Genomic DNA, 9719 nt, shown 5'->3' with positions numbered 1-9719 from the left:
TGTTGTACTTGGTGGGGTGGATTCTTCTTAAGGGTCCCAGGCCCCATTTCACCCTTTTGTTCTTCCCTGTGTAATAACCGAGCTGGTTAAGACTCAATGGAGAGTCTTGCTGCAGACCAACAGATCTGAAATCACTGAGAACCAGCTCTAAGCATTAGTCCTGCTTTGGGACAGTGTCTCTCCTGCAAGAAACTGCCAAGTCTGCGCTAGCAGTGAGGCTCCCTCACTAACAGCTGAAATCAGGGAGAGCTGTGTGAAGTGCAGGCCCCCCAGGGGTGCCTGAACAGGGGGGAACAACACCCCAGGGCTTTTAAAAATGGGAGGGCTCTGCCTTGCCACTTTCTAATGACCATAAGGGCGAGTGAGGGTGGGGAGGGGACGGAGAGCAGTGAGCGGGAGGAGGGGTCTTGGGGGATGAGGCAGCGTAGGAGCCTCTTGTGGGAAATATCTCCTGCCCCACTGCCAAAAGGAGCCCCTTGAGTGGGAACGGTCAGAGGCCCCACTCGGGGGCTGGCCCTGCTTTCCTACCTGCTTTTCAACTGCTGCAAAAACATCCCGAGCAGAGAAGCAACAGGCCAAAATACTTTTAAGCAGCTGCCAAAGTAGCTCAGTTGGGAGAGTGTTAGACTGAAGATCTAAAGGTCCCTGGCTTAACCCCAGCCTTTGGCAGCTTGTTCTCTGGAAGCACAGCGGTGCCTGCACCCAAGGTGAGCAGGGCTGGCCTAGGGCAAAGCAATTTTGGGGGCCCTTTCCATTAAAAAAGTTGCAATACTGTATTCTCATGGGGCCCCTGAGGGATGAGAGCTGTCTTTCCGAACATGGTGGCCAGGGGCGGCTCTAGGCACCAGCAAACCAAGCTGTTGCCTAGGGCGGCCAAATCTAGGGGGCGGCAGGCTGGGCCGGTGGACCTGCCGCAGTCATGCCTGCGGGAGGTCCACCGGAGCCACGGACGAGCGGACCTGCCGCAGGCATGACTGCGGAGGGGGCGCTCGTCCCGCGGCTCGGCTGGACCTCCCGCAGGCATGACTGCGGCAGCTCAAGCGGAGCCGCCGGACCCGCGAACCGTCCGCAGCCGTGCCCGCGGGAGGTCCGCTCGTCCCGGGGCTCCGGTGGACCTGCCGCGGGAGCTCAACCGGAGCCGCGGGAAGAGGGGACCCGCCGCGGGACCGAGGAAGGGCGGCGCAGCGCACCGCGCTGCTTGGGGCAGCCTATTTTCTAGAGCCGCCCCTGATGGTGGCCCTCAGGAATGGTGCCAGAGGGCTGCTGGGAAGTGGCAGGCAGGCATTGGGGATGAAAACTCCTCTGCGCAGTTGAGCAAGGGCAGTGCCCTGGAAGGGGCACCTGTGAAAGTGGCCATGTGGAAGGTGGCAGGGATTTGGGGGCCCAGGAGGAGGTGCTTGCTGTTCAGTGCCTTGGAGCAGCTGGACTTGGCCATGGTGGGTGTTCAGGAAATGCACATTAACAACTCTAGGGTAGCTCAATAGGCAGAGGTTGATTGGAGGAAGGGCCTCCTGGCCAGGGAAGAATGATGGGGCTGGAGTCTTGTTCTTCACATTCACGGTGCGAGTACAGAAGGTGGTGGAGCTCCGACCAGGGAGGGCATTACTGGTGGGCTTTGTGCTCTGTGGCACTGGTTACTGCTATATTAGTGTGTATGGTCCCCAGTTAAGGCATGAGAGGGAAGATCAAAGACTCCCTTCCTCTGGACTGCATGATGTTTGTTGTTGGGGGGGTTAATTGTGTCAGCCGGCCTGAGGACCGCTGGTTCCGTTTTCCCAACCATCAGAGGAAACATTTTTACAATGAGCATTACCTGGTGCACGTCTGTAGTGAGGTCGGCTTAGAGGAGCTCACTCCAGCCACAGAGGGGGTTCACCTTTCTGCGGGGACAGACCAGGACTCGCATTGACCGGATTTATGCTCAGCTTTTGTGTCTTTAGCATGTTGCTTCTCAGATTCTTTCTTGGCCTGACTTCTTACACTTTGACACTTAACAGGCCAGAGTTTATGCACCTTCCTATTATCCTCACTAGGATCTGATTTCCAAATTATGAGGAATGACTTTTTGCCTCTAACAGCCTCCATTACTCGGCCATTTACCCAGAGTGGCTTTCTGCTGGTCGTCCTATTGTCGATTCTGATTTAGGGCAAACGTTTCATCTGAGCCTCTAATTGCGGTGTTTTTAAATGGTCTGCATGCTGCTTGCAGGCACCTAACACTTGTGACAGCAGCTCCTTTTAATTCCCACCTAACCATCTGTACTTATGCCGATAGGTCGACTTTAGGTCTTTAACTTTGAGCGGTAGCTGAGAAGATGGTAAATTGGGCAGAAACCCATTCGACAAACCTCTTCATTTCCTTTTTATTTCCTGACTTCTTCATTCATCCCCTTTTCCTTATTTCCTGGCTGAGGCGGCGGCCTGCCAGGGAGCTCCCCGGCACCTCTGGCTGCCTGGGCTGAAGGCAAGAGACAGGCCTGGGCGTGGCGAGGGCCTCCTGTCCCGGCCTGAGGCTGCACTGCTTCCTGGTCCCCTTTTCCCACCCACACCGGCAGGCGACTGCTGCGGGAGAACACGAGGGAGGCTCTCGGGGCGCTAGACAGTGCTGTGTGTGTGTGGCTGTCAGGGAAAAGAGCCTTCTTCTCTAAAGATGGCCGGCAGAAAGGTGGTGCTCAGCTCTGTAAGTGACCTGCCCAGTAGCCTCGCTGCCAGGGGATGCAGACATTTCTGTAAGGTGCACAAAGAGGGTGTTTGGCTTCCAAGTTAATATGAGAAATATGCATTTAGGAGATGGAATTTCCCTTCTTTCACAGGGCCCCAGTGGCCTAATGGACAAGGCAATGGCTTTCTAAGTCAGAGATTGTGGGTTCAAGTCCCATCTGGGGTGAAAAACTCCCTCTACATTGCAAGGAAACCTTGGCCTTATTTTCACCAAGGAAGCTGGGAGATGTTTGAACACAAAATACTGGATCTTGGGAAAAATCCCCCAGAAATGGCATCTTGACAAATGCTTTCTAAACCCATCAGTAGCAAACAGTTAATACTAGTGTTTGTCTGAGACTAGGAAGGGGAGTGTTTACTCTGACACCTCAGTGAGTGAAACAGACGGAAAGAGCAAGGCCGTCCTGAAAGAGAATGGATCTGTCTGGAGACAAAGCAGCCCCTGAGAATGAGCAACAGTGTGAAAAGAAGAGGTTGAAATGTGTGTTAGATGTTAGTTAGTGTTAGAGGGTTTATCCCTTCACCCTCCCATTACCGTGTCCTTCTCGCGTACACACAGAGCAGCAATACCCAAAGTCCGAAGGTGCAAACAATTAGATGTTTATTGGATTGAACTTCCAGCAAGCAATGATTCCAGTTTCCTTCCTCGGTGTCCCCATCCCAGCCCTGACACCACAGAGCCTTGCCTGTGGCCCTGTTCCCATTCTCCCCCTTAGCAAAACATAGGACATATGGTGACACATTTCCTGATCGGGCCAGGCATCAAGGTGGAAGGTGTTGATATTCCATTTGTCTCACTGCCCCGTGCGTAGTACAGTGCCCTGCACCTTCTCTCGTACGGGGCTGCCACACCTGTTCCAATTAGTGTTCCTGACTTCCCACTATAGTTGGGTCCAGGTTGTCTAGTACAGGGGGGAGGGGCTTACTCCATTACTTCTTGGTTATTTCCATAGGCAATGTAACACAAGTATACTTAGCAATACACCAGCCGCTGTAATAATCCACAGCAACACCGAGAGACCTGAGCACTGCAGCATGGTCCAACATCCTGGCCACCACCGAAACACCTCCTCTCCTCCTTCGACGGGGTCAAGCTCTTAACGTGTCCAGTTGCTGGCAGTTGCAATACGCTGCCGCTGCAGGTTTTCGTGCTTTTGTCCATATCATTAGTCCATTGAATGTCCACAAGGAAATGGGTTATTGTCCAAACCAACTTAACCACGTGGTGTGGAATCAGGCTGTATGCGCTGGTTCGATTATTCACAGCAGTAAGATTCACAGATCTATCTGTGTGCCAAAGCCCAGAGAGCACTGTGTAGTGTGGAATTTGGTTAGGGGCTGGTGTAATTGTGCCCCCAGTAATATGTACATTTCCAGCAAAACACCTCGTACACAGTACACCCAATTGTCCACCCCTTGCCACGGGCCATTGGGTGTGCTCCTCTGCGGCCATCAGGGAGGGGCACATTCAAACATCTTCTCTGGATTTACACCATTTTACACACCCATCCATTGATTCCCAGCGAGCAAATCCCCTTCTCATTATTCCCATACAGCTTGTGAGGCCCACCTTAGCTGCCGATTCACTTCCAGATACCACGGTAGCTATTACACAGGTGCTGGCCTCCTAGTCGAGCATTTTGAATTTCCATACACATCTTCCCCCAGGTCAGCCTTTTGAAGCCATCCTCACCCATGTCATGAGGTTTTCTGTTCATTGAAACACAACAATGCTAACAACAAGACAAACACCACAGACAAACAACACAAAACATAGATTCATGGTATTCTGGGTGTGTCTTTTGCTGGCACCAGCTTGTTTGTAGAGTGTCTTAGAAACAAAAGAAACAATTTCCACACACACACCCCCGGTGGGGACAGATAAGTGCTTAATAATAATAATACCACTTCCTTTTACAAATTTCCTTGCTGATTGCAGGAAAAACAGAAGAATTACCTCCAGGCTGTCCTTATTTAGTTCTATAGTCAGATAGTGAATTACCCCACTCGCTGGTCATTTATGAAATTCATGAGGTGGTGTGCCTCAGTTTCCCCTCTTGTACAACAGACCCAATTTGCAATAGTTTCTCTGCTGTACCAAGCTTTAAGTTTATCCTCAGGTAATAGCTGAGAGACAGCTTTAGATTTAGCTTTAGCACTGTACATACACACACACACTCCTTAGGGTTAACCTGTCCCCCTTATTTTCAGGCTTGACTTGTTTTTTCACCTCCCTTTCCTGGAGGGCCACAGTCTGAGTCTTCCAGTAGCTTCTTTGCTGACCAGATGTATTTATTATTTGCAACTCCTTTGTGCTGCCACTGATGGGCAGTTGTCTCCTTCCCCCATCAGCTAGGTCATTTGCATTCACCCCGGCTTTCGGGGTTGCTTTTGGATCCAAAGCCATCAGCAGCTCAGAGACACAATCAACTTCCACCGGAGTTCTGATTACTTTCCACTTTCATCTTCTGCTTCATAACACACAGATCTGAAAAAAAACCCACAACCTATTGTGGCTCCCTTTGGAGCCCTAATAGGGTTTGAATTAAGTACCATGTTTTGTTTGCATTTCTTTTACCCCTTCTTCAATATACACTGCACACGTCCTGGGAAAACGCACATTCCTTCCATAGTTTAATCTTCATAACATTATGTTACAAACCATAAGTCTCACTTTAGGTTTTTAAAACCTTACACAATTACACACAACATTTTGTTTTGTCTAACATCCCTTGCACTGCAATAATTTTTTTTTACACAACTGTACCCCGATTACACGTCCATCTTGTACAACCAGAGACAGCCAGGGGCAGGCAAGTTAAGTGCCAATAGAAACCGAAGACATTCCTTTAGTGATTTTGCTTACATTACCCAGGAGTCAAATCATTTTGATGAGATTATCTCTCCGCCTGCTGCCTGCAGCCGTCCCCTATAGACCATTTCTGTGGGCAAAGGGCCCATTTCCCCTCAGAATGTCTATAAATGCTTCTTGGGACAAAACACAGTGGTGGTAGCAGCCACTTTACCTGACCCTCTTGTATAATTTAATTACTAAGCTTCCATCCAACATGAGTGCACAGAGCTGCACATACAGTTACATTTATATAACTGGGTTTTATTATTAAACCAAAAACTGCCCTTCTTGTAACACCACAACTGTTGCCTTTTGCTATTTCCACAACTCAAAAATGTTTACTTTCCTCCAAACTCTGTATTATTAATTTTTGCAAAACCCTGGGTGGCTGCACTGCAGTGCTGGGGTGACTCTGCAGGGGGAGAAGCTGCTGTGGAGCAATGTAGAGCAGGTGCAGGAAGGAGCCGGGGTCACTATTCACATTCTGAACTGCACAATTTTCCAAATTTGGGAATGTCCGAGAACAATTCTAAGGGGAAGGTGAATGCAGAGCAGTGACACTGGAGGTGCCCAGACCTCCAATGGGGGTGGTGTGGCAATTAATAATGGGAAGGTCATTTGCAAAATTAGTCATCACTGACAAGATTTGTCTCTTCTTATTTCATGTTATGGTGTTATTTAGCGGAATCAGGACATATTTTTACTATGTTAATTAAATTCTTAATTTTATTTAACTGAGCCAAAAACTTAGTGTCACTTATTTTTTCTCTGTCCTAGCAAGAACTAAATGAATTTTGTGACTTTCTGGAAAGTGCAGCGAGATTAAATGTGGGAAATTCAGTCTCTGTGTTTGTGAGCTGATGTTTTCCTCTCACAGGTCAGTGCCTGCATTGAAATACCAAGAGGGATCTAAGGGCTGGTGTATGCTGGGCACAGGGGTGTTTGCAGAAGGGGCGGGGCCTCAGGTGGAAGGGGCGGGGCAGGGTGTTAGGCTCCCCCAGCTGGTGGTTCACGCCCTGCCCATGGTGTTGCAATGACAGAGGCTGCCCAGGCTGCACTTGTAGCGAGGTTCCCCCACTAGGTGGCAGCGCAGAGGCTGCAGGAGACAGGCAGGTGACAGCAGAGGAAGTGGCGACCAGGGGCGGCTCTAGTAATCCGGCCGCCCCAAGCAGGGCGGCATGCCGCAGGGGGTGCGCTGCCGGGTGCCGGTCCCGCGGCTCTGGGGGGACGTGCCTGCAGAGGGTGCGCTGGTCCCGCGGCTCCAGTGGAGCTTCCGCAGGCAAGCCTGCCGGAGGTCCGCCGGACCCTCCTGCCACCCTCCTCGGAAAATGCCGCCCCACGGTCCTCTTTTTGTTACTTTTTCTCTGCAGGATTTTCCCTTTCCTCAGAAGGCCCTTTTTGGGGGGGGGGGGGGTTTGAAGGGGCAACTTCCTGACAGCCCCTCTGTCCTTGCAGCCTGGAGGAATAAAGGCCTCTGGGCATAGAGCATGTTCCTTCCCTGCACACACACACACACACATACAAACACATAGAATATCCCTAAGGAATTAGAATCACCTGCTGCCTTCCCCTGTCCTGCTGGATCCCCAAATGAAGATGCTCTTCAGCCCAAACCCATGTCCCCTCTTTTCCCAGTGCCCCTCAGACCCAACCCTCAGTCCCTCCTATGCTCACTGCTCCTCACTGCCAATCAGAGCCTGCTCCTCTTCACCCTTCTCCTCTGTCCCAACCCACAGCCCCCTCCTATTCCCAGTGCCCCTCAATCCCAACCCACAGGTCCTCCCTCCTCATGCTGCTCCTCAATCCCAACCCACAGCTCCCTCCTTCCCTCCAGCAGCAGGTGCTTCAGGCCCCCTCAGGAACATTTTCTTGCAAGGTTTCGTGTATGAGTCTGCATGTGCATTTTACAGTATGTTGGAAATAGGTTGGGTTGCTTGCCGAAATGATCACTTTTGTCTGGTGTTGGATTCCCAGTCTCCATGTTACAGGGGCAGGAGAAATAAAGGGTTGTTATCCTTGTTGTGTGAATCGAGGGCAGCACTACTGTGCTTGGCAGACCCCGATTGAGGGACTCACCCTCAATTCAATAGCACTTGCTAGGCAGGGGACAGAGGTTCCAAAGTCAAATGGGCTGGGGTTTGGGTTTCAACACTAAAATTTAGCAAAAAGAACAGGAGTACTTGTGGCACCTTAAAGACTAACAAATTTATTTTAGCATAAGCTTTCGTGAGCTACAGCTCACTTCTTTGGATGCATAGAATGGAACATACAGACAGGAGATATTTATACATACAGAGAACATGAAAAGGTGGAAGTATGCATACCAACAGGAAAAGTCTAATCAATTGAGATGAGCTATCATCAGCAGGAGGAAAAAAAACTTTTTGAAGTGATAATAAGATGGCCCATAGAAGGTGTGAGGAGAACTTAACATAGGGAAATAGATTCAATTAGTGTAATGACCCAACCATTCCCAGTCTCTGTTTAGGCCAGTGTTAATTGTTTCTAATTTGCATATTAATTCAAGTTCAGCAGTTTCTCTTTGGAGTCTGTTTTTGAAGTTTTTTTGTTGCAAAACCGCCACCTTTAAGTCTGTCACTGAGTGGTTAGAGAGGTTGAAGTGTTCTCCCACTGGTTTTTGAATGTTATGATTCCTGATGTCAGATTTGTGTCCATTTATTCTTTTGTGTAGAGACTGTCCGGTTTGGCCAATGTACATGGCAGAGGGGCATTGCTGGCACATGATGGCATATATCACGTTGGTAGATGTGCAGGTGTACGAGCCCCTGATGGCGTGGCTGATGTGATTAGGTCCTATGAGAAACACCCACTGAAGGTCACCAGCATGCAGGGCGGCTGCTGATGCTCTGTGGCCAACATCACAAGATGGTAGGAAAGCAGGGCCAGCCCCATGGTGGGGCCTCTGACTGGTCCCACTCACGGTGCTCACTTTGGCAGTGGGGCAGGAGATTTAACCCCAAGAGGCTTTTCCGAGCTGGCGAGAAGCAGAGAAACACCCAGGCTCTGAAGACGCTATGTAGCAAGTACCCTCCAGCACAGGGACAGGCGCACATGCTAGCCCGGGCAGCCGCCCATTTTCTTTGGCAAGTCAGGAAGGGCAAAGGCGAGACTGGAAGCACCTGGGGCTTATGCCCCAGCCTTTGTGATGCCCAACCCCCAACTCCTTCCCGGGGCTCTAGCTAAAGCCAGAGCATTGGCCTGAGCGGCCAAGAAGAGGCTCCAGCCCTGAAGGGAGCAGGACGTTCAGCACAACAGTGAAACTGCAGAAACACAACCACCAAGGGACTCGAAACCTCAGTCTTCCGATCCACACTCAGACACCTTATCCATTAGGCCACATGGTAACATGAGAAAAACCCCTCCAAGCCCTTCTTTGGAAAAGATGGACATTGTGTATCTCAGGTCATCTGCTGAGGGGGGCTGAGACTCTCTGGGCACAAGAAGTCAAGTTCCCAGCGACACGTGAGACTTAATTCTCTGGAGCCAGGTGCAGGGTTTTGGCAGGGAGGCTCAGGCATGGGGAATTGGGGTGCAGCGGATGGACCGGCTGTCTAGGTGTGGAGATTTAGTCGCACTGAGGCACAGGAGGGAGGAGGAGGAGGAATCCTGCTGACAGGCAGTGGCTGTGTAGAAAAAGAGGAGGGGTTCTGGGGACTTTTTTTGCCTCTCATTTGCCGGCCTGCTCGCTCATGTGCTGAACAGTGAAGATGTTCTCAAGAAGCCCAGGTAGCTCAGTTGGTAGAGCATCAGGCTCTTAATCTGAGGGTCCAGGGTTCAAGCCCCTGTCTGGGCGCTCAGCTTTTAAGTTGCCTTGTGTGCCAGGAGCCAAATGATTCCTGGTGCTGTCCACCAGCCACATGCGGATTCCCAGAAGCTGTGGCCATTTCCTGGAAAGGTTCCTTTCCTCAGGAAGCAGGAGAGAGGCCACATCCACAGGAGCAGGCCTAGGACACACAGTCTCTGGCTGGCAGGAAGCGCTGTGGGGCCAGGTGCTGAGAAAGCCCAGAGGGGGAGCAGCAGAGATGAGGGGAAGAGAGACAGAGAAGCAATGAGGACAGAGCACAAGTGTACAGGGGGTTCAGGTCCGGCTATTGTGGGGAACTTTCCTGGTTTATACACAACC

General features: G+C 50.8%; 2 non-coding genes across 2 annotated transcripts; both read left to right on the top strand.

Annotated features, from left to right (window-relative positions):
- The first annotated feature begins 2814 nt into the window (after window positions 1–2814).
- Window positions 2815–2887, top strand: TRNAR-UCU. Its single transcript has one exon. It is a non-coding gene; the product is annotated as a tRNA-Arg (tRNA).
- A 6429-nt stretch (window positions 2888–9316) lies between these two features.
- On the top strand, window positions 9317–9389 carry TRNAK-CUU. The gene has a single exon. It is a non-coding gene; the product is annotated as a tRNA-Lys (tRNA).
- Window positions 9390–9719: the final 330 nt, after the last annotated feature.

This window comes from Mauremys mutica, unplaced genomic scaffold (assembly GCF_020497125.1).
Source record: "Mauremys mutica isolate MM-2020 ecotype Southern unplaced genomic scaffold, ASM2049712v1 000904F_np12_subseq_63762:75693_obj, whole genome shotgun sequence".
NCBI classification, from domain to species: Eukaryota; Metazoa; Chordata; order Testudines; family Geoemydidae; genus Mauremys; species Mauremys mutica.
The sequence above is the reverse complement of the archived record's forward strand: the minus strand, read 5'-3'. Positions and strand labels throughout refer to the sequence as shown.